Below are 25,192 nucleotides of genomic sequence, written 5' to 3'. Positions count from 1 at the left end.
TTCTTTTCCACTTACAGTTAATCTTCAATGTATATAAATATTTACCTACCTCTATTTAACTTTGCATATCTATTCTTCCTTTTTTCTCTTTCCTCTCAATATATTTGTTAGTTTTATTGTTATTGCTTTACTCCCCAATTTGCACCTTGCTCTAGTTTTGTTTTCCAGGTTGTGCTTGAGTTAATTTTGTTCTGGTAGATATAATTTTTTGTTTTCTTTGTTTGCTGGGTCATTCTATTAAACCTTATTTTTGTTACACTGTTTTGATTTTGCTTATGGGTGTAAATGTGATGCATCACCAACCCAATGCACATGAGTCTGGGTGAACTCCGGCAGTTGGTGATGGACAGGGAGGCCTGGTGTGCTGCGATTCATGGGGTCACAAAGAGTCAGACACGACTGAGTGACTGAACTGAACTGATGCTGTATGTGTGTATATTTAATCACACTATAAACCTCTGCCTCTGCATTGGGCATATGAGCTCTGTGGACTTTTCCTTTTTGTTTTCCCTTTTGTCTTTCTTCTTCCTTTTTTCTCTTCTATATAATTTTAATTTTTAATTATTTTAAACCTATTATATTTTTTCTACATTTATTCCTGTTTGCCTTTCCTACTGTTCTTTTCTCCTTGCAGTTTATCTTTTTAATGTACACAAATCATTCTCATCTATCTCTATTTAACTCTGCATATCTATTCATTCTTTTCTTCTTTTCCTTTCCTCTCAACATATTTGTTATTTTTGTTTTCATGATTTATTCCCCACTTGGCACCTTGTTTTAGCTTTGTTTTCAAGTTTGTGATTTAGTTAGTTTAGTTCATAAGTGGTAAATATAATTTTGATTTACTTAAAATTCACCAGGTCAATCTACTGTGGTTTTTTTCTGTTGGACTGTTTTCACTTTGTTGGACACTGTTTTCTTATGGGTATATATGTATATGTGTATATTCCATTATTTTAATTATTCAGTTCAGTTCAGTCGCCTGATTTTGCAACTGCCATTTTTCTGGAGTTCATCTTTGATTTCTCGATTTTGGATATTATTATTTGGATATTTAATCTCACTTAATGCCATAACAAACCACTTGTGGAATCTTTGTTCCTGACCAGAGATCAAGCCCTGAGCCTTTGGAGTGGGAGCACTGACACCAAGACCATAGACTACCAGAGAACTAACCCTCAGGAGCATTGAATAGTGAGAACTCACACAAAGATAACCACTTAAATACAAGACTTGGATCACCCAAACACCAGTAGAACCCTTTGGAGGACGCCTCATCTAAACAACAAACAAACAAACAAACAACATACAAACCAAATCATCAGCAGACAGGATTACCACCTCAAAAACAAACAAAAACTGAGCACAAATCTCACCCTACACAAAGCTTACACAACCTTAGGAAAGCAGAAACCAAAAGGAAGAAAGAATTCAACACTGAAGTCTGGGAAAAGGAGACCTCAAACACAATAAACTAAAAAAAAAATAATGAAAAGGCAGAGAAATACTACACAAATGAAGGAACAAACTAGAAACAGAAGTCCAAATAAATGAAGAGGAAATAGGCAAACGACCTGAAAAAGGACTCAGAATAATGATAGTAAAAGTGATCAAAAACATTCAAAACAGAATGGAGAAAATGGAAGAATCAAGTAATAAAAACCTAGAAGAATTAAAGAATAAACATACAAAGGCAATTAATTGTGAATTAAGTAGTTCACAATTACTGAAATCAAAAATTCTGTGAAAGGAATCAATAGCAGAATGTCTGAAGCAGAAGAACAAATCAGTGAGCTGGAAGATAAAATGGTGGAAATAACTTCTGAAGAGCAGAATAAAGTAAAAAGAATGAAAAGTACTGAGGACAGTCTCAGAGACCTCTGGGACAATATCAAACGCACGAACATTTGAACTATAGGGGTCCCAGAAGGAGAAGAGAAAAACAAAGGGTATGAGAAATTTTTTGAATAGATTATAGTTGAAAATTTCCCCAACATGGAAAAGGAAATATTCAATCAAGTTCAAGAGGCACAATGAGTCCCATATAGGATAAAACCAAGGAGAAATATGCCAAGACACATACTAATCAAACTAACAAAGGCTAAACACAAAGAATGAATATTAAAAGCAGCAAGGGAGAAGCAACGAGTAACATACAAGGGAAACCCCACATGCTTAACACCTGATCTTCCAGAATAAACTCTGCAGGCCAGAAGGGAATGGTAGGATATATTTAAAGGACTGAATAGGAAAAATCTACAACCAAGATTACTGTACCCATCAAGCATCTCATTCAAAACTGATGGGAGGGAAAAATAAAAAGCTTTACTGACAAGAAAAATATAGGAGAATTCAGTACCACCAAACCAGCTTTACAACAAATGTTAAAGAGACTTATATAGGCAAGAAATACAAGCAAAGAAAAAGATCTACAAAATCAACCCCAAGCAATTAAGAAAATGGCAAGAGGAACATATACATCAATAATTACTTCACATTTAAATGGACTAAATGCTCCAACCAAAAGACACAGACTGGCTGAATGGATACAAAAATAAGACCCATATATATGCTGTCTACAAGAAACCTACTTCAGACCTAAAGACACATACAGACTGAGAGTGACAGGATGGAAAAATATATTCCATGCAAATAGGAAGCATAAGAAAGCTGGAGTAGCAACCCTCACAGCAGATAAAATAGACCTTAAAATGAAGAAGATTACAAGAGATAAGGAAGGACACTACATAATGACCAAGGGCAGTACATCAATCAAAGGGGAAGACATATCTATGCACCCAACACAGGAGCACCTCAATACACAAGACAAACACTAACAGACATAAAAGCAGAAATTGACATTAACACAATAGTAGTAAGAGACTTTTAACACCCCACTCACACCAATGGGCAGATCATCAAAACAGAAAATTAATAAAGAAACACAAGTCTTTAATGATATATTAGATGAGATGGATCTCATGGATATCTTCAGGACATTCCATCCAAATAGAGAAGAATACAATTTCTTCTCAAGTGCACATGGAACATTCTCCAGGATAGACCACATCTTGGGTCACAAATCAAACCTCAGTAAATTTAAGAGGTTGAAATTTCATCATGCATCTTCGCTGACCACAGCACTATGAGATTAGATATAAATTACAAGAAAAAAAACTATAAGAAACACAAACACATGGAGATTAAACAATATGTTTCTAAATAACCAATAGGTTACTGAAGAAATCAAAAGCGAAATCAAAAAAATTCTAGAAACAAATGACAATGAAAACAGAACAACTCAAAACCTATGGGATGTAGCAAAAGCAGTTCTAAGAGGGAAGATTATAGCACTACAATCCTACCTCAGGAAACAATAAAAACATCAAACAGACAAATTAACTTTACACCTAAAACAACTGGAAAAAGAAGAAAAAAACCGCAAAAATTAGTAGAAGGAAAGATATCAGAAATATCCAAGTAGAAATAAGTGAAAAATAAGTGAAAGAAATAACAGCAAAAATTAATAAAACTAAAATCTGGTTCTTTGAAAAGATAAACAAAATTGACAAACCTCTGGCCAGACTCATCAAGAAAAAAAAAAAAAAGAGAAGAATCAAATCAACAAAATTAGAAATGAAAAGGAGAGGTTACAACAGACAATGCAGAAATACAAAGGATTATTAGATACTATTATGAATAACCACATGACAATAAAATGAATAACCTTTAACAAATGGACAGATTCTTATAAAAGTTCAGTCTTCCAAGACTAAACCTGGAAGAAATAGAAATTATGAACAACTCAATTACAAGCACTGAAATTGAAGCTATGATCAAAAATCTCCCAAAAAACAAAAGCCCAGGACCAGATGGACAAAGAAGTTGTGGTTCATATATACAATGGAGTATCACTCAGCCACTAAACAGAACACATCCGAGTCAGTTTTGATGAGGTGGATGAACCTAAAACCTATTATACAGAGTGCAGTGAATCAGAAAAAGAAACATATACGGAATCTAGAAAAATTTACACAGCAGCAGTGGTAAAACAGACATAGAGAATAGACTTATGGACATGGGGAGAGAGGAAGAGAGGGTGAGATGTATAAGGATAATATGTAAACTTACATTACCATTCGTAAAATAGATAGCCTACGGGAATTTATTGTATGGCTCAGGAAACTCAGAGGCTCTGTATCAATCTAGAGGGGTGGGCTGGTCGGGAGATGGAAAGAAGGTTCAAAAGGGAGGGTACATATGTATATCTATGACTGATTCTTGTTGAAGTTTGACAGAAAACAACAAAATTCTGTAAAGAAATTCTGTAAAAAAATTTATCCTTCAATAAAAAAAAAAATAAATAAAAATTTCTTGATTATGTCCTCAAAATACACATAATGAAAAACGTTAACTGTGCATATCCAAATCTTCATTTCAACATCCTTGAAAAAACATTTTTATATGAATAATCCAACTTATTCAATTTCTGTAAATATACTTTGGGAAAAAAAACATTCTTTCAATTTACTTTCTAACCAGAGATGAGCAACTGCCTATATATTTGAAATACTGTAGCCTTAAGATTACATGAGTTTTTAAAATTTGCAAATTTCCAACTGCATACACTGCTCAAATATGTGTGATTTTGAGAATAAAATTTTATTTTTTAGAAAGTTTTCATAGTTATACATTTTTGATGAAATGTAGTCTGTCTTTTAGTTCTACGTTGATTAAGAGAAAAAGGTTGCATAAATCCTAAGAAAGGTTTCGGTCACAGTAAATTCTGAGAAATTCTTTTGTGTCAAGAAGTAACAGTTAGAACCAGACAAGGAACAATGGACTGGTTCAAAATTGGGAAAGGAGTATGTCAAGGCTCTATATTGTTACCCTGCTTATTTATCATCAATGTAGAGTACATTATGCAAAATGCTAGGCTGGATGAATCACAAGTTGGAATCAAGATTGCCAGGAGAAATTTCAACAATCTCAGATAGAGAAATGATACCACTCTAATTACACAAAGCAGAGTGGAACTAAAGAGCTTCTTGATGAAGGCGAAAGAGGAGAGTGAAGAAGCTGGCTTAAAACTCAACATTCAAAAAACAAAGATCATGGCATCCAGTCCCATCACTTCATTGCAAACAGTTGGGGGAAACAATGGAAACAGTGACAGACTATTTTCTTGGCACCCAAAATCACTGCAGCTGGTGACTACAGCCACGAAATGAAAAGATGTTTGCTCCTCAGAAGTAAAGCTAATACAAACTTATCATATTAAAAAGCAGAGACATGAATTTGTTGACAACTGTCCATAAGTCAAAGCTATTTTTCCAGTAGCCATGTATGGATGTGAGAGTTGAACTATAAAGAAGGTTCAGTACCAAGGAATTATTGCTTTTGAATTGGGGAGCTGGAGAAGACTCCTGACAGTCCCGTGAACTACAAGGAGATCAAAACAGTTAATCCTAAAGAAAATCACCCTCAATATTAGTTGAAAGGACTGATGCTGAAGCTGAAGTTCCCCAATACTTTGGTTAACTGATGCAAAGAGCCGACTCATTGGAAAAAGACCCTGATCCTGGAAAAGACCGGAGGCAAAAGCAGAAGGGGGCAGCACAGTATAAGATGTTTGATAGTACCTCAATGGACATGAATTTGAACAAATTCCAGGAAATAGTGAAGGACAGGGGAGCCTGGAGTGCTACAGTCAATGGGGTCAAAAAGAGCTGGACACGATTGAGTGACTGAACAACAACAAAATAGTAAATCACCTGGACAATATCGAAATCAATTTAAAAATTCATTTAAATTAGTAATCAAGTTGCTTTTCACACAGATGTTAAGTGGAAGAACATTTAGCAAGAAAAGAAAAACTTTTAATTATTTTATGTCATATGTAGGTCTTGAAATGAATGCTTTTCCAAGAAAACAAACAGGTACTCATAAATATCAATCATTTCTCAGGCTTCAGTTCAGCCAGTTCAGTTCAGTCACTCAGTCGTGTCCGACTCTTTGCGACCCCATGAATCACAGCACGCCAGGCCTCCCTGTCCATCACCAACTTCCGGAGTTCACTCAAACTCATGTCCATTGAGTCGGTGATGCCATCCAGCCATCTCATTCCCTGTCGTTCCCTTCTCATCCCACCTTCAATCCTTCCCAGCATCAGAGTCTTTTCCAGTGAGTCAACTCGTTGCATGAGGTGGCCAAAGGATTGGAGTTTCAGCTTTAGCATCAGTCCTTCCAATGAACACCCAGGGCTGATCTCCTTTAGAATGGACTGGTTGGATCTCCTTGCAGTCCAAGGGACTCTCAAGAGTCTTCTCCAGTACCATAGTTCAAAGGCATCAATTCTTCAGCGATCAGCTTTCTTCACAGTCCAACTCTCACAACCATACATGACCACTGGAAAAACGATAGCCTTTACTAGACGGACCTTTCTGAAAGCTAAATAAGAAGTCATACAAAAGGACAATAAAGGCAATTTAGAGTCATTTTATCCACAATTGTGACAAAGATGTTTTCTACCTGGGAAAGCATGAAAGGAGTTAACATGTGTATTTAGAGCAGTGCTTGTAACCACCCAGAAGCTGTTAACTGTAGTAGTAGTGGATTTCTATCAACAATTCTGTCAATAGCAGCCACCAAGAAACCTATCCCTTATCCTGTTGACCAAGTACAGAGGAAGAATGGCTAACTTAGAGTGGCAATTTTAGAATGTGTGGAGATAATGTAAATTCCTATGGTTAGAACTGATACTATGCTCTAAAGGACTTTTGAAAACTAAGAAGAAACTGTTCAGTTCAGTTCAGTCGCTCAGTCGTGTCCGACTCTTTGCGACCCCATGAATCACAGCACACCCGGCCTCCCTGTCCATCACGAACTCCCGGAGTTCACTCTAACTCATGTCCATCAAGTCGGTGATGCCATCCAGCCATCTCATTTTCTGTCGTCCCCTTCTCATCCTGCCCCCAATCCCTCCCAGCATCAGAGTCTTTTTCAGTGAATCAACTCTTGTAGGTAGAATAGGGAAAAGGAGTCCAAAATGGCGGTGGCTAAAAGACAAGGAAGGGAAAAGCTGATGAAAACAGAACAGAGGAAGGTCAAAGGAAGGTCCGAGGACCAGAGTGAGGACTCCAGGTAGAACAGCACCCCTGACTAAGCCTAATTTATATATGACAGGCCCAGGGGAAGAAAAAAACATATAAAAAGAGGAGCCAAAGGGCTCTCTCTCCCCCACGTGCTGGGGTGCTCTTCTCTACACGTCTTTGGATCGACGTGCCCTCACTCCTTGAAGATGGATTTTCCTGCTATCTTCTAAATAAAATAGGACTGTAACACTGAGCTGTAACACTGATCTGTCTAAGAGCTCTAATACGATCCGTTCAAGACCTGAGAGCCAAAACATGGTCTGTCCAAGACCCGAGAGCTGTGACACGCCGAGGGGGCTTTAATATCCATCACTCCAAATCTTTGTTGTGACAAAACAAAGAACCGAGGAGCATACACTTGCCTGATGAAACTATGCAAAAATACAAAATTTTACTTCGGAAAGGATGAGTATGTGGAGTGATCATATGAGTATGTGGAGTAATTTCAACTGATTTTAACTTTAGATTTAGGACATTCCTTCTTCCTTAATAATACCTCTTACATCAAGATCATTAGACTCACAGCAGGATGCAGTTCTGTCAGACTAATGTCTCTCCTGGGTTGAGCAGAGTTTAATTAGTGCCTTTGAATAGTAATGGTATGTTGCATGCATGGCAAAAAGAAAATAAAGAAAAAGAAAAACATTGCTGAATTGATCACTGGTGTTTCATAAAGTTACTACATTATCAAACCACTGAAAGGAAGTAGAACTAATTATTAAAAAAAAAAAATAGACATTGTTCTTTCAAAAAGTATTGAGTGTAAGGGGTTACTGAGAATTATTCACTTATTTCTTCTACTTATTACATATATTGACTGAGCATCTGACCAACCTGATTGCATTAATACCTCGCATCATTTTAGGAAGTTCACAAAGAGAAGAGATAAAATTTGTACATATCCTGCTAAGTCTTTTCAGTTGTGTTCGGTTCTGTGTGACTCTATGGACTGTAGTCTGCCAGGTTCCTCTGTCCATGGGATTCTCCAGGCAAGAACACTGGAATGAGTTGCTATGCCCTCTCCCAGGGGATCGTTAGACCCAGGGATCAAACTCTCGTCTCTTAAGTCTTCCACACTGGCTGCTGGGTTCTTTTAGCATTAGCACCACATGGGAAGCCCCCAAATTTGTACATAAATGACCACAAAATAAAAAACACTTTTGTGGTACTAAAACAACAATCATAGTACCAAAATAGAAAAATATCATGATCATTTATAAATAAGAAAATTTAATTTCTATGTTATTAAAAAATAACATAGAAATAATAGAAGAAATTATTGCTAATAAAATCATTCAGTAATCATAGCCCAGGATAACTGTCAACTTAATGCCAAATAAATTCATATATATGTTTCTATGTATATGTGTATACACCTTGGAGAAAATAATAATGAATATGCCTAAATATGTAATGGACATGTAAATATATATTATATACAAATAAAAATCTGAGTTTGTCATGTTTCATTTATTGGTTCAGTTCAGTCGCTCAGTCGTGTCTGACTCTTTGAGACCCCATGAATCACAGCATGCCAGGCCTCCCTGTCCATCACCAACTCCCGGAGTTCACCCAAACTCACGTCCATCGAGTCAGTGATGCCATTCCAGCCATCTCATTCTCTGTCCTCCCCTTCTCCTCCTGCCCCCAATCCTTCCCAGCATCAGAGTCTTTTCCAGTGAGTCAACTTGTCACATGAGGTGGCCAAAGTATTGGAGTTTCAGCTTTAGCATCAGGCCTTCCAATGAACACCCAGGATTGATCTCCTTTAGAATGGACTGGTTGGATTCAAAAGCATCAATTCTTCGGCGATCAGCTTTCTTCACAGTCCAACTCTCACATCCATACATGACCACGGGAAAAACCATAGCCTTGACTAGACGGACCTTGGCTGGCAAAGTAATGTCTCTGCTTTTTAATATGCTATCTAGGTTGGTCATAACTTTCCTTCCAAGGAGTAAGCATCTTTTAATTTCATGGCTGCAATCCGCATCCGCAGTGATTTTGGAGCCCAAAAAAATAAAGTCTGACACTGTTTCCACTGTTTTCTCATCTATTTCCCATGAAGTGATGGGACCAGATGCCATGATCTTAGTTTTCTGAATGTTGAGCTTCATTTATAATATTAACTAATTTTTCCTTATATTTTCTGTATTTGCTACTAACAGTGTGATCAATACCAAATATTAGCTTCGTTTGTAGCTTTGTCAGAAATGTATAAATATTTACCAACTATAGAATTCATCAGTAGAGTATGAAAGTATTTAATGCCCTATATTCATGTCAAAGAAAATGATATTATGGATCCAGACATACAGATTACAAAACTTTGTAAGCCTTTAAGTAGATGTACCTGTAGAAACAGATTTGGTAGATGTAAAAATTTCAAAATCAACTGTAGCATGACCAACCTCCTTTCCCTCTTACAAACTTCCACATATATATTTCCTCCTAACATGAATCTTAGGGTAGATACTCATTCCCAGGGTCCAGCCACAATTCCCTACATTTTTCAAACATTATGGAATTGCCTCTAGTACTAATACAGATTTTTCCTATCAGTTTACAAACCATACTTTGAAGAAAGGTAAGATCAACTAAGTAAGTTCAAGTTGAACTTGATGTTGAATCTTTTTCTTATGAAACTGCATCTCCCTAAAACTGAATTTCTCTGTTCAGTTTATGATGAACATTTCTATTCAAAGCTTTATTCCCCTTCTTGTCCCAAACCTTTCTCCATTAGAACTGAGGAGTATCAAGCAAAAGGGAGAATGAAACTGAGCAGGAACTTATGGGGTCCTCCTAGGTAAAAAGCCTTTCCTTGCCCCCCTATTTCTTGTTTGCAGAAAAAGGCTTTAGTCTCCCATACCTTTCCTGAGTAGCAAAGAGTTGATTCAAGCAGTTACGAATTAGGGAAGTGAAGGAATGCAGAAACAAAGGAAAAGCAGTCAAAAAACATTAGTTCTAAGCCCTTCACCCCACCTGCCCAGGTGGAGGATGGTTTCTATATGCTGAGATCCCAGACTGGTCAGAAGCAGAGGAATTGATTATTGAGACTCCTAGAACACCTTGTTACCTCACCACCAATCAATCAAAAGAAAATCATGCACCTGTAGCTGTATCCCAAATACTGCCATTAAAAACTCTTCCCCTGAAAACCACTGGGGAGTTCAGATCTTTTGCGCATGAACCACACTTACTCTTTGCTTAGTGCCCTGCAAACGAATGCTGTACTTTCTTTCAGCACAACCCAGTGTCACTATATTGGTTTTGCTATGAGGCACACCTGTGTTTGGTTAGGTAACATTTATTGCAAAAAACTCAAACTCTACCCTTAGTTTATACATCAGAAAAAACATACTCAGGTTGAGCTTTAGATACTACAAACCATTTTAGAATGCTCTAAAACAGCAGATTTGACTTTCATAAATTAAGATCTTTATTAAAAAAAAAAATACAAATCTTCTTTGGTCTAGTCTGTAATTGCAGGAACCCCCAAAGTCTCAGTGCATGTTCATTACTTTCTATTCCAAAGGAAGTAAAAGCAATTTACTAAAAGTTGAAGCATGTTAATAAACTTTTAAATTTCTGCAGCTCCATAGTAAAAATAATGGAGCTAAAGAAAATTGTTATTTTGATTTCACAAAATAGCAGAGGACACAGTGTTCTTCTAAAGCTATACAATGGTGCCAGAAGACTGAAGCAAAAGTCTATTATAATATCAGCAGGGTATAGACATAATATTTTATAGAGTTATTATTTGAGATGTCAGGAAAGAAGTAGCTTATAGGTATCTACATTTGGAACATTCAAAGTTGGAGAAATAGCCAAATTATTAATTTCACCAAAGCTGGTTTTATTATATCCTTCTTCAGGATGGCAGTGAAGGCAGTTCATTTTTATGCTGGGCATAATTGCCTATGTGATGAAGAAGGCAATGTGATGTGTAGGTAAAAAGTCAAGAGAATTAAATTCAAGCCTACTGTTCTTGACTGAACTTTAAACCTGGAATAGCTGTTTAAATCGGCTTGGGCTTTTATTTCCAAAATAATACATTCAGAACACTGGAGTAGTTAAATTTGACAGTCCCTTTTTAGAACTCATAATCAGGAAGACTCATTGTCACTAGGGTAGATTTAACATGATATGTTCCTCCAGAATAATGATGTGACTCTGTTAAATACAAATGGTTACAACATATGTGCATCTATTTAAGAATATTGTAACCAGTTGCTGCTGATCCACTGGCCCAAAACTTTTCCTATTTACTTGCTAAGTCATGTCTTACTCTTTGTGACCCTATGGAATGTAGCCCGCCAGAGTCCTCTTTCCATGGGATTTCCAGGCAGGAATACTGGAGTGAGTTTGCCATTTCCTTGTGCAGGGGAATCTTCCTGTCCCAGGGATCGAATCCGTGTTGCATCACAGGCAGATTCTTTACCACTGAGCCAGTGGGGACCAATACTTTCTTTCTATGGCCAACAGAATGCTCCGAACTGAAAGGGTGAAATGATTTTTCTGAGATTAAATCTTGTCTTTTTAAAAAATATACATTTCTTAAAAGCAAGTTTTGATTATTGTTATGGAGATTAATATCTTCTTGGTGCCTACAGATGTTTACAGTCATGTGTCTGCTTACTGTTGGAACCTCCTTATGAGTGTTGCTCACTTAGCTTTTGATTTCTGGTTTCAGATCTGATAGTATCCATTGCCTAAATCCCTTCCTGATGCCAGTTTGTCCTCAATTAATGTTGTTTACTAATCCCCTGGACATTGCAATTTCCATTTTCCCTGCTCTGTTTGCTATTCCCCTCTTAAGATTCGTGTGGTATGGTGTGCTTTTAATTCCACCCTTAGCAAAGTTCAGCAAAAAGAAGTCATTCTGCAATGAATCAACTAATAGTCACTTGATTTTTAGAAGAGCTGAGGCAAAATTTTGACTCTCAGAAACTACATTTTGCAATCGACAGTGTAGGGGAGCAAAATATGCAATCCCCAAATGTGTCTCTTTGGCAGGATTTATTCAGGCTGATTATTTTTAAGAAACAGAAGATTCAGAAAGTTTTTATTGTTACCTCAGCTTTAGCTGCCAAAGTGAATTCAGTTAAAAGACTTTCTCCTGGAATAGAGCTAACCAGAGATGCAAAGTATATGAGCTAGGTGTGATGCCTAGAAGCATGGCAAAGTAGACTCTATTTCTTATTGTCTCTGCATGACAAAGCAAACCTTTGTTTAACTAAACATTTGTTTTCTATCTCCATGTGAAATGCATTCATTTCCTCTGAAGTACCCAAACCACCTCTCCCAACATCTTTGTTCTTTAGCTGAAGACAGTATTTAAGGTGAGGGTTTTGACCATTTTGATAAGTCAGTCAGTATTTAAGGTGAGGGTTTTGGCTATTTTGATGAGTTAGTGGGTTTTCCTGGGTTTCTCCTCTGTATGTTATTTTTCAGTTCCTAAGTTGTGTCCAACTCTTGGAAACTCCATGGACTGCAGCCCACCAGGCTCCCAAGTCTTTCACTAAGTCCAGGTGTTTGCTCAGATTCATGTCCATTGAGTCGGTGATGCTATCTAACCATTTCATCCTCTGTCATCCCCTTCTCGCCCTGCCCTTAATCTTTACTAATATCAGGGTCTTTTCCAGTGTGTGGGCTCTTCGCATCAGGTGGCCGAAGTACTAGAGTTTCAGCTTCAGCATCAATCCTTTCAGTAAATATTCAGGATTGATTTCCTTTAGGACTGACTGGTTGGATCTCCGCGCGGTACAAAGGACTCTCAAAAGTCTTCTCCAGCACCACAATTCCCCTGTATATACGTTGTTAGTATACGAGATAGCAAAAGAGACACAGATGTATAGAACAGTCTTTTGGACTCTGTAGGAGAGGGCGAGGGTGAAATGATTTGGGAGAATGGCATTGAAACATGTATATTATCACATGTGAAACAAATCGCCAGTCCAGGTTCGATGCATGATACAGGATGCTCGGGGCTGGTGTAAAAGGTCACGCTGACCGCAGGCAGAAAGTACCTGACGGAGAGCGCCAGCAAGAGGCCCCCGCCGGAAGGTCCCAGAGAGAGCCATCCACCAATCAACGGCCCGTTGCCAGGCAGACTGATGGACACAGAGGCGCCAAGACACCAGCCAATTAAAAACCTACATGAGGCCATATAGACCAACCAGCACCTCAGGGTCAGATACTTACCCTATATGGAAAGGGTCTGCCACATCCTCAGCCACCGGGGTATAAAAGTGCCGCCTCCCTTCCCACAAGTTGCAGACTCCCACCCCTCCCTGCTCGCACCTGGGAGTTCTGCCCGAGAGTGATTGCCCAATAAAGCCTCTTGATCACCTCTTTGGCGTTCTTTCCGTCCTGCCGTGGCGCTTTCTTACATTTGGCACCCAACGTGGGGCTCGAGGTGAGGGCCCCGGCTCACGCCGTGTGGGCCCCCTCGAGCTCCACCGCCGCGGCTGCTTGTGCCTTGGCCACGGACCAACCTCCCGGACGGCAGACGACGGGGTAAGTCCCTCTGGCTTTGGGTCCTGCCACCCTGGGCGACCGCTTCCTAGGGCCAGATAACCGGTGCGCACTTATCAGGCCCTCACCCAGCAGCTCTGCCTCCTCCTGGTTCTCAGCACATGCCAGAGACATCCTAATCGGCTGAGTAACCCCTGGTCTCTCTCGAGACCCCCGGCCTGGCTGCCTCTGTTCACCCGGGGACGCCTGGGTGATAGAGGTTAGCCCCACGTGGTCGCCATGGGGTCAGCAGCCTCGAAACCCAAGTCCAATTGGTCCACTCCACTAGAATGCCTGCTGGCCAACCTAAAAAATCTGAGGCTGACAGGCTATATCCGGCCTAAACAGCTCACCTTTTTGTGCTCAGAGGCTTGGCCTCAGTACCCCCTAGAGAATGATTCCCCTTGGCCCCTCACAGGGACGCTAGACTTTGATGTCCTCCGTGATCTAGATAATTACTGTCGGAGAACGGGAAAATGGTCTGAGGTCCCTTATATACAGGCTTTCTGGGCACTGCGCTCTCGCCTCACCCTGTGCACAACCTGCTCCCCGAGCCAGATCATGCTCACCATGGCTCCTAGACGACCCACTTGCTCAAACCCAGACCCCCCTCCCAAGGAATCGCCAGGCCCTGAGTCCTCTGCCTTCTCTGTTCCCCCCGAGGACCTCGTCACTCCCCCACCCTATGCTCCTCCGGCTCCGGGAGCCGCCTCACCTCCCCTCACTTCCCAAACGACTCCAACAATGCCCATTCTTCCTCCCACTTCCTCTACGGCTCCCACTCCTTCCCCAACCTCCCAAACCGATACACAATTGCCTGAACCAACATACCCTCCTCCTGCCCCCATCCTCTACCCCCCACTACCTCCCCTAACACCCTCCCCATCACCAGTCAGCTTGCACACGCGGTCTCACGGGCTACCATCTCAAGGTTCCTTTCTAAATGCCCTGGCCCCCCTGCTCCCCTTGAGACAGGTAGCAGGAGCCAAGGGAATGGCACAAGTCCATGTCCCCTTCTCCCTCCAAGACCTGGCTCAAATCGAGGCCAAGCTTGGATTGTTTTCTTCCAACCCCACCCATTACATCAAATAGTTCACCCAACTAACCCGTGCATACACCCTAACTTGGAAAGAAATCTACATGATCTTAGGCTCCACCATCATCTCAGAAGAGCGACAGGCCATCTGGACGGCTGCTAAGGCCCGAGCCGATCAGAGACACTTCACCAACCCTTCTCCCGTGCACCCCCCGGGGGCCCAGGCCATCCCCGACACTGACCCCAATTGGGACTATCAGGAGGCAGGGGGAGGCGAACTCAGGGTCGGATATATGGTGGAGTGCCTTATAGATGGCATGGAGACCACTTCTAATAAAGTGGTCAACTTCCTTAAGTTAGATGAGATCACCCAGGGCCCTGATGAAAACCCCGCCATGTTCCTCAATAGGCTGACAGAGGCCCTTATCCAATATACCCGACTGACTCCAGACTCCCCGGCCGGAGTAGTCACTCTGGCCAATCGTTTCATCTCCCAATCCGCCCCCGATATTCGGAAAAAACTGGCCAAAGCCGAGGGCGGCCCTCAGACTCCCATACGAGACCTGGTAAAAATGGCCTTTAAAGTTTATAATGCCTGGGAAGAGACCGCAGAAGCTAGCTGCAAAGCTAGACTAAAACAAAAGGCTGAGCTCCAGGCCAGTCTCCTCAACCAACAAACCTAGGCCCTGGTAGCAGCCCTGCGGCCGGCAATGGGTTCGGGCCCACAAAAGCCTCCGCCAGGGGCCTGCTTCAAATGCAGCCAGGAAGGACACTGAGCCAAGATGTGTCCTAACCTGAGGCCGCCCACAAAGCCCTGCCCAAAGTGCAGGCAACGCGGGCATTGGGCAAGCAATTGTTCCTTTGTCTCTCGGGCCCTGACCCCAAGGGGTAAGGGACCAGAGCAACCTAAGAGGACTCCAGGCCCAGACCCCGCCCTGGAACTGCTGACCTTCGATGAAGACTGAGGCTGCCCAGACTCGGGAACCCCGATAATCCAAGCCGAGCCCAGGGTAATGCTTCAGGTAGCGGGTAAGTCGATCGACTTCTTGGTTGACACAGGGGCTACCTATTCGGTCCTTCCCTCCTTCGGAGGCACCTTGCGTCCTTCCCAGGTCTCGGTAATGGGAACTGATGGCCAACCGTCACAGAATCTAGAGACCAAACCCTTAAACTGTCAACTAGATGATTGCCTGTTTACTCACTCTTTCCTAGTTATTCCCTCCTGCCCGACCCCTCTGTTGGGAAGAGATATTCTAACAAAACTCAGGGCCATGCTCCACTTGGCACCGAGGCCTTTCCCCTCCACAGGCAGATTTCTAATGATGCTCACTGGGTCACCAAACTTCCAAATAGATCCCCGGGTTTGGGACACTAGGATCCCAGTAATTGCCCAACACTAACCCCCAGTCCTCATCCATCTAAGGGGCCCCACCTGTTTTCCAGCTCGGGCCCAGTTCCCCTTGTCCCAGGCCAACCTCCGCGGACTCAAACCAATCGTTGATCGCCTCCTGGGACAGGGCCTACTGGTTCCTACCACGTCCCCCTGCAAAACCCCCATCTTTCCGGTCCGTAAAGCCTCAGGAGCTTATCGACTGGTCCAGGACCTTCGGCTGATCAACGAGGCGGTTATCCCCACACACCCGTTGGTCCCTAACCCCTACACTCTACTATCCCATATACCCCCAGATACCACTCACTTCACGGTAATCGATCTCAAAGATGCATTCTTTACCATCCCAATCCACTCTGACTGCCAATTTCTGTTCGCTTTCACTTGGACTGATCCCAACACCAGACAAGCCACCCAACTCAGCATGGACGGTCCTGCCCCAGGGGTTCCGGGACAGCCCTCACTACTTCGGCCAGGCCCTGGCCCGGGACCTGGCCCTCTGACCTCTCGGCCCTAGTACCCTACTCCAATATGTAGATGACCTCTTGCTATGCAGCCCTTCCCAACATCTCTCTAAACAACACACCACAGCCCTCCTTAACTTCCTGGCCTCCAAAGGATACTGGGCCTCACAGTCAAAGGCCCAACTCACCCAGTCCTCGGTTACTTACCTGGGATTGTAAATTACCCCCACCACCAGGGCCCTCACAACTGACCGCTGCAACCTCCTTCGATCTATCCAGCCTCCGACCAACGGAGACCAGATTCTGTCTTTCCTGGGCCTGGCAGGATTTTTCCGCCATTGGGTTTCCAACTACACCTCACTGGCAAGACCCCTCTATGCAGCGGCTAAAGAGACCCCAAAAGGGCCACTCTCCTCACAGAACGAGGTCACCCGAGCCTTCCTTGCACTGCACTCTGCTCTGACATCTGCCGCACCCCATTCTCTGCCTAATCCAAACTACCCATATCATCTCTATACTGATGAAAAGAGGGGAATAGCCTTTGGGGCCCTAGTACAGCCGGTAGGCTCTGAGCTGCTGCCTGTCGCCTTCATCTCCAAACAACTAGACCCCACCGCCAGGGGGTGGTTTCCCTGCCTGCGAGCATTGGCAGCAGCAGCGGCGGTCTATATGGACGCAAAAAAGTTAATCCTAGGTCAACCCCTAACCATCTTCTCCCCACACCACCTCGGCGATCTCTTGGCTTCTAGATTCCTCCCTGACCTCAGCGACTCCAGACTACAACAATTTCACCTAATATTCTTAGACAACCCACAGGTCACTGTGGCACGTAGCTCCCAGCTAAACCCGCTATCTACGCTTCCCTCTCTTCCTCTCTCCTTAAAAATCCCAGCTCATCAATGCGCTGAAATTTTAGACTCTGACACAACCACCCCCAAACCTCTTTGCAGAGCCACTGCTGGATCCTGACATAACCATATTTGTCAACGGAAGCTCCAAAAAGAACTCAGATGGGCACCGGGCAGCAGCCTATGCCGTGGTGACCTTACAGGGAGTCCTCGAGGCTCAACCCTTGCCACTGGGGACGACTTCCCAAAAGGCAGAATTAACTGCACTAACCCGAGCCCTACACCTGACAAAAGACAAGAAGGCCAACATCTACGCAGACTCTAAGTACGCCTTCCTAATTGCCCACTCACATGCGGCAATCTGGAAGGAAAGAGGCTTCCTCACAACTAAGGGCTCCCCAGTGTGTAACGCCTTCCATATCACTAAACTGCTGGAAGCCATCCCCCTGCCCAAAAAGGTAGCCATCTTGCATTGCCAGGGACACCAGGCGGCCCGTGACAAAATAGCTCAAGGTAATAACTTAGCCGACCAGGTGGCCCGACAAACCGCCTTGCGGCAGGGGGTGACCCCTCTGCTGGCCTGCTGGCCTTGGAGACCTTCTTTACGCCTAGGTACACCATGGCAGAGGTCAAAGCCCTACTTGCCCAGGAGGGAACACAAACACACTCTTCCGGATGGATCACACTCCACGAAAAGCTGGTCCTGCCCAAACAACAAGCTGTCGCCATCATAAAACAAATACACAACACCCTCCACATCGGACTACGCGCTCTCCCAACTTTCCTCAGCCCACTTTTCTCCCCTCTGCACCTCAGGCAGGCCATCCAGACCGTACACCATTCCTGTCTGACCTGCGCAATGACCTCCCCCCAAGGAGGGCTCTGGCCTCCTCAGGAAACCCACCAGCTGAGAGGACATCTGCCCGGCCAGGACTGGCAGATAAACCAGCAGGTAGCCGTGGCCCTCAACATCACCTGGCACCTGCACATCCTGTACCGACCTCAATCCTCGGGGAAGGTAGAACGAGCCAGCGGGATTCTCAAGACCCACCTCACCAAACTTGCCTCAGAAGTGCGGCATTCCTGGGTCGACCTCCTTCCCTTGGCTCTCACCCGCATCCACACAACACCGCACTCAAAAACAGAGTCCAAGAACTAGCGCAGGCCGCAGCCAGAGGGGCCATGGTGCTGACAGCCTACACCCAACTCAACCAAGAAGATATGGATCCGCCCTGCAGTCCTGCATAGGCTGGCCTTTTGTCCCAACCAGCCCCAACCCCACGTTGCCCCCGTTGAGCAGGAAGTAGCCAGAAGACGAACGGCACCCCTTGTCCTATATCAAAAAGGCCGGGATGAAAGGTCACACCGACTGCAGGCAGAAAGTACCGGACGGAGAGCGCCAGCAAGAGGCCCCCACCGGAAGGTCCCAGAGAGAGCCATCCACCAATCAACGGCCCGTTGCCAGGCAGACTGATGGACACAGAGGCGCCAAGGCGCCGGCCAATTAAAAAGCTACACGAGGCCATATAGACCAACCAGCACCTCAGGGTCCGATCCTTACCCTATATGGAAAGGGTCTGCCACATCCTCAGTCACCGGGATATAAAAGTGCCGCCTCCCTTCCCACAAGTTGCAGACTCCCACCCCTCCCTGCTCGCGCCTGGGAGTTCTGCCTGAGAGTGATTGCCCAATAAAGCCTCTTGATCACCTCTTTGGCGTTCTTTCCGTCCTGCCATGGCACTTTCTTACATGTTATTAGTATACCTGATAGCAAAAGAGACACAGATGTATAGAATAGTCTTTTGGACTCTGTGGGAGAGGGCGAGGGTGAAATGATTTGGGAGAATGGCATTGAAACATGTATATTATCATATGTGAAACAAATCGCCAGTCCAGGTTCGATGCATGATACAGGATGCTCGGGGCTGGTGTACTGGGATGAACGAGAGGGATGGGATGGGGAGGGAGGTGGGAAGGGGGTTCAAAATGGGGAATAGATGTACACCCGGGGCAGATTCATGTCAATGTATGGCAAACCCAATACAATAATGTAAAGTAATTAGCCTCCAATTAAATAAATTTAAAAAAAAACCTTTGTTTTATTTTCTCCTGTTTATCTGTCTCATTCCAAATTAATTTTAAAACCAGGCTGAAAAACTTTGAAGAGCAGAGGAAAATTCTTTCCTTCTTGACAAAAGAGAAGAGATGCATCAACCAAAGAAGGAAAAAAGATTTAAATATCAAGAAGATAGGTGACCCGACTTTAAGACATACAAATGAATTAGACTGTGTGGTAGAACAGTAGCTAGATTGTGATTATCATCAAAATTATAAAATAAAACTCATGTAATTGGCATTGGGTGCCTTTAAGCAAATACTGTTGAATTTTACCGGGTTTGTTTCCTTCGATTTGTCATTCATCTTATATACTACATTTTCTTATTTTTATTTAAATCACTGTTTAAAGTCTTTTATTGATTTTTATCTACTGCTTTAGCTCTGCTTCTCCTTTTGAAGAAAAGGATTTAGTTTCTAAATAAAATGCTGGCTTAAAACACTCTTTTCAAATCCTATTATTTCATTTCAGTTTTTAATGAACGTAATTCCACACAAAGTCCAGTAAATTTTTAAGAAGTTCTCACCAGTTAATAAGATTCAACAATCATTTGAAAATTCCTGCAGATATTTTTTGAAGGGATATTTTTAAATGATTGGCAATGAGATGAACACAGTGCATTTCTAGAATTGAAGATCTTAAATTTGATACACATATCATTTTAGAAATCATAAAACTGTCATTTTTGATAAGCTTCCTGTTGTATGCAGTTGTTAATTGTTGCAATATTCCATTACTTCATTTCAAATGGTAAAACAATAAAACCCTAAGAAACAATTTTTCCAATATTTCCACATATTTTCATATATGTGATTGTTAAAAGTTAGTATTTCTTTGTGGAGATTTCCCTCTTTCACACTAAAATCCTGAATTTAAGAACCTCATTTTTTTACCTCATGGGATCTGAAAAGTCTGTCTGCTGTGGTATCCAAGCTCATCTATATTCAGCTTTAGATTCATTCTCATAATGCATAGAAAAATTTGGCAATATCCATTGCAATGTCATACTCCTTTCTTTACATAAGTGCCCTGTGCTACACTGAAAATAAAGGACTGAGGCAATTGTGTCTAAAGACATCTGAAAGTGTGTGAATTGTGGTACCAATGGAAAAAAGATCCAGGAACTAATTGTTGCCAAAACCCAGCCTCTGTGCACTGGCACCGAACTAAATCTTAAGAGACAAAGAATTTTGGGTGAAGTAGGAAAAAAACTTTATTGCTTTGCCAGGCAAAAGAGGGCCACAGTGGCCTACTGCCCTTAAAACTGTGATGACTGAGTGTGTGTGTGTGTGGGGGGTGTTGTTAGGAGTTTCATAGTCAAGAGGCAGAGCTGCTGATAAGGGATAGGGAGTGTGCAGGGCATGCATTTCTTTACTCCGGAGTCAGTTGGTCTTGTGTTAAGCTTCTCTGGAATTAAGGTAATCAAAATGTAACCTCCTATTTGGAATGAAGAATGCTTCATCAATAATTAACATCTTCCATTTTGTGGGGGCTTTAGTTTCCATAGAAGAGCTCAAATTTATTGTTTTATATATATGTATGTGTATACATATATATAAAATGAATGAAGCAGGGCAAAGGCTAATAGAGTTATGCCAAGAGTATGCATGGTCATAGCAAACACACTCTTCCAACAAAACAAGAGAAGACTCGACACATGGACATCACCAGATGGTCAACACCGAAATCAGATTGATTATATTCTTTGCAGCCAAAGATGGAGAAGCTGTATACAGTCAGCAAAAACAAGACCAGGAGCTGACTGTGGCTCATATCATGAACTCCTTATTGCCAAATTCATACTGAAATTGAAGAAAGTAGGGAAAACCACTAGACCATTCAGATATGACCTAAATCAAATCTCTTATGACTATCCAGTGGAAGTAAGAAATAGATTTAAGGGACTAGATCTGATAGATAGAGTGCCTGATGAACTCTGGACGGAGGTTCGTGACATTGTACAGGAGACAGGGACCAAGACCATCCCCTTGGAAAAGAAATGCAAAAAAGCAAAATGGCTATCTAAGGAGACCTTACAAATAGCTGTGAAAAGAAGAGAAGCGAAAAGCAAAGGAGAAGAGGAAAGATACAAGCATCTGAATGCAGAGTCCCAAAGAATAGCAAGCAGAGATAAGAAAGACTTCCTCAGTGATCAACGCAAAGAAATAGAGGAAAACAACAGATAGGAAAAACAAGAAATATCTTCAAGAAAATTAGACATACCAAAGGAACATTTCATGCAAAGATGGGCTCAATAAAGGACAGAAATGGTATGGACCTAACAGAAGCAGAAGATATTAAGAAGAGGTGGTAAGAATACACAGAAGAACTGTACAAAAAAGATCTTCACGACGAAGATAATCATGATGGCATGAACACTCACCTGGAGCCAGACATGTTGGAATGTGAAGTCAAGTGGGCCTAAGAGAGCATCACTACGAACAAAGGTAGTGGAGGTGATGGAATTCCAATTGAGCTATTTCAAATCCTGAAAGATGATGCTGTGAAAGTGCTGCACTCAACATGCCAGCAAATTTGGAAAACTCAGCAATGGCCACAGGACTGGAAAAGGTCAGTCATCATTCCAATCCCAAAGAAAGCCAATGCCAAAGAATGCTCAAACTACCGCACGATTGCACTCATCTCACACGCTAGTAAAGTCATTCTCAAGATTATCCAAGCCAGGCTTCAGCAATATGTGAACCGTGAACGTCGAGATGTTCAAGCAGGTTTTAGAAAAGGCAGAGGCACCGGAGATCAAATGGCTGACATCCACAGGATCATGGAGAAAGAAAGAGAGTTCCAGAAAAACATCTATTTCTGCTTCATTGACTATGCCAAAGCCTTTGACTGTGTGGATCACAATAAACTGTGGAACATTCTGAAAGAGTTGGGAATCTCAGACCACCTGACCTGTCCCTTGAGAAATCTGTATGCAGGTCAGGAAGCAATGTCAGAACTGGACATGGAACAACAGACTGGTTCCAAATAGGAAAAGGAGTACGTCAAGGCTGTATATTGTCACCCTGCTTATTTAACTTATATGCAGAGTACATGATGAGGAACGCTGGGCTAGAAGAAGCACAAGCTGGAATCAAGATTGCTGGGAGAAATATCAATATCCTCAGATATGCATATGACACCACCCTTATTGCAGAAAGTGAAGAGGAACTCAAAAGCCTCTTGAGGGAAGTGAAAGAGGAGAGTGAAAAGGTTGGCCTGAAGCTCAACATTCAGAAAACAAAGATCATGGCATCTGGTCCAATCACTTCATGGGAAATAGATGGGAAAACAGTGGAAACAGTGTCAGAATTTATTTTGGGGGGCTCCAAAATCACTGTGGATGCTGATTGCAGCCATGAAATTAAAAGACGCTTACTTCTTGGAAGGAAAGTTATGACCAACCTAGATAGTATATTAAAAGGCAGAGACATTACTTTGCCAACCAAGGTCCATCTAGTCAAGGCTATGGTCATGTATGGATGTGAGAGTTGGACTGTGAAGAAATTTGATCGCCAAAGAATTGATGCTTTTGTACTGTGGTGCTGGAGAAGACTCTTGAGAGTCCCTTGGACTGCAAGGAGATCCAACCAGTCCATTCTAAAGGAGATCAGCCCTGGGTGTTCATTGGAAGGACTGATGCTAAACCTGAAGCTGCAATACTTTGGCCATCTCATGCGACAAGTTGACTCACTGGAAAAGAGTCTGATGCTGGGAAGGATTGGGGGCCGGAGGAGAAGGGGACGACAGAGAATGAGATGGCTGGATGGCATCAGCGACTCGATGGACATGAGTTTGAGTGAACTCCGGGAGTTGATGTTGGACAGGGAGGCCGGGCGTGCTGTGATTCATGGGGTCGCAAAGAGTCGGACATGACTGAGCGACTGAACTGAACTGAACTGATGTGTATAAGTCTATCTATCTATCTATCTATATAATAACCCCTCCCTTCCCTGATTAGCAACTGAAGGTCACGGAGAATGAGTGAAGTCTATTTCCTACAAACAAGAAATGATAAAGACAGAAAAGCTTTTGTGCACAGGAGCCCCACAGGGTCCTGGTTGGTTTCATAATCTTGCTAATCTAATGAAAGAAGTTTGAAGTATTTGTCTGATTTGGAGCTGGTAGATATATTGTCAAAAAGGTTGTGGGTCCAAATGGCAAAATTTGGATCAACTGGTGGTAGGAAGATGTGAGTGAATACGAGCTCTTGATACAGGTGCATAGAGCAAAGCAGCCTTTGTGTTTGGGTATCTGTTTCTGTTTACTTTTAATTTGTATTATAAGCAGAAAAAGTGTGGAAGCCAGGTCAGCAGATGAAACGGCATATCAGTTCAGTTCAGTCGTTCAGTCGTGTCCGACTCTCTGCGACCCCATGAATCACAGCACGCCAGGCCTCCCTGTCCATCACCAACTCCCGGAGTTTACCCAAACCCATGTCCACAGAGTCGGTGATGCCATCCAGCTATCTCATTCTCGGTCCTCCCCATCTCTTCCCACCCCCAACCTTTCCCAGCATCAGAGTCTTTTCCAGTGAGTCAACTCGTCGCATGAGGTGGCCAAAGTATCGCAGTTTCAGCTTTAGCATCAGTCCTTCCAATGAACACCCAGGATCGATCTCCTTTAGAATGGACTAGTTGGATCTCCTTGCAGTCTAAGGGACTCCCAAGAGTCTTCTCCAACACCACAGTTCAAAAGCATCAATTCTTCAGCGATCAGCTTTCTTCACAGTCCAACTCTCACATCCATACATGACTACGGGAAAAACCATAGCCTTGACTAGATGGACCTTGGTTGGCAAAGTAATGTCTCTGCTTTTTAATATACTATCTAGGTTGGTCATAACTTTCCTTCCAAGGAGTAAGCGTCTTTTAATTTCATGGCTGCAATCAGCATCTGCAGTGATTTTGGAGCCCAAAAAAATAAAGTCTGACACAGTTTCCACTGTTTTTCCATCTATTTCCCATGAAGTGATGGGACCAGATGCCATGATCTTTGTTTTCTGAATGTTGAGCTTCAGGCCAACCTTTTCACTCTCCTCTTTCACTTTCATCAGGAGGCTTTTGAGTTCCTCTTCACTTTCTGCCATAAGGGTAGTGTCATCTGCATATCTGAGGTTATTGATATTTCTCCCGGCAATCTTGATTCCAGCTTGTGCTTCTTCCAGCCCAGCGTTCCTCATGATGTACTCTGCATATAAGTTAAATAAGCAAGGTGACAATATACAGCCTTGACGTACTCCTTTTCCTATTTGGAACCAGTCTATTGTTCCATGTCCAGTTCTGACTATTGCCTCCTGACCTGCATACAGGTTTCTCAAGAGGTAGGTTAGGTGGTCTGGTATTCCCATCTCTTTCAGAATGTTCCACAGTTTATTGTGATCCACACAGTCAAAGGCATACAGGTAGGGAAAAATCAGTTCTTTCAATTCAAGCTATGATCACATCTGCCTAAATTAAGTTCAGAAACAATGTTTAAATTTTATCCTAGGAAGATAGCTTTTAGTAAATTGCTTTCTTTTTTTCCTTCCTAAGGGCATTTTTCCCCAAATGAGCCTAAAAAATCTTGAGAAGCCTGACCTGTGGTGAGTCCCTTCAAACTTAGAGATTCAACTGTTTTTAGTTATACAGAACCGGAAGGGCACACACAGAGGGCACACAATTTAGCC

The sequence above is a fragment of the Moschus berezovskii genome, chromosome 4 (assembly GCF_049115385.1).
Source record: "Moschus berezovskii isolate FMDL1 chromosome 4, NW_MosBer_1.0, whole genome shotgun sequence".
Classification (NCBI taxonomy): domain Eukaryota; kingdom Metazoa; phylum Chordata; class Mammalia; order Artiodactyla; family Moschidae; genus Moschus; species Moschus berezovskii.
Note: the sequence above shows the minus strand (reverse complement) of the source record.